This window comes from Penaeus monodon, chromosome 19 (genome assembly GCF_015228065.2).
Source record: "Penaeus monodon isolate SGIC_2016 chromosome 19, NSTDA_Pmon_1, whole genome shotgun sequence".
Lineage (NCBI taxonomy): Eukaryota > Metazoa > Arthropoda > Malacostraca > Decapoda > Penaeidae > Penaeus > Penaeus monodon.
Genome location: NC_051404.1, coordinates 35857172 through 35858406, shown reverse-complemented (window position 1 = coordinate 35858406; position 1235 = coordinate 35857172).

Genomic DNA, 1235 nt, shown 5'->3' with positions numbered 1-1235 from the left:
CTTTACGTGAATGCACTAATTCCTATTTTGAATAACCGGAACATAATCAATACCTCTAATGTTCAGAGTCGCATGACCTTACCTGACCGAGGAGTACCTTTGCAAATACCTAGCTTATATATCAGATCTTCCTAAAATCTTCCCCTGAACAAGACAATGATCTTACCTGTGAACTCGCTATTCCGGAATAGATCGGAACTCACAGAAACTGAAGACCTTTCACAGTCATAGAGTCCTTTATGTTTACAAGGAATGCCAGTCACTCCAGATACAGCGAGCCCACTGCTGTGTACGCCACACATCGTACCTTCAGTTGAGAGTCCGTGATCTCCCGAAAGAGGGCAATCTGGAGGGCGAGCAGACACGGTGGACGCCAATCTCAGACTCCTTATGCGAGGAGAAGGCTAGTCTTGGAAGTGGAAAGAAAGAAATAGGAAATATTATATGTATATTTGACAGGAGAGTTGTCTCTTTATTATAATAAATATACAATTATTATTTCGTATTTCTTTTTATTACACGCAGTGCACGAAAATGAACAAGTGATTCACAGCAGACATGTACTTCAATATACATGGAATACTGAAGAGGGATATGAATATACATATACACATGCACGTGGCTATATCATGTCAATAATAGCGTCTATGCACAGATGGGCGTAACGCATGATAAAGATACAGTTTTAAATCCACATCGGAGAAATTTTACATTACGTATATCGTAAAAAAATAACGTGCAGATACTACATTTTCCTTTAATTTATTTACGATCTGCTGACATGTATGGTAAGTAGGAATACGCATCTGTTATCAGAAAAACTTCCCAAAATACATTTATTAAATGTTTTGTTAATGTAAACATTCATCTGAGAACACCTCTGGACATGCATACCCTTAGATAATCTAGTATCATTGTAACAATTCATATCAATCCAATGCTAGACTATCCTGATGAAAAAAAAAAAAAAAATATATATATATTCATATGTGTTATTTTTAGAAATTAGTAAACTGGAAGATTTTGGCAGTCAATTCATTTACTCAGCAGTAGAGAGTGCTCATTTAACCTCGAGTTTGTTGTGCGTTATTTCTGTTGTACATGAACATCAAACATGTTAAGGAAACGTTTTGTTTATCGTAGATGTGGGAAGAAAGTAACAAACAATAAACATATATTAATTTTATTGGAATGTATTAATCTCCGGTTGTGAAAATATTAGAAATTAAAAATTT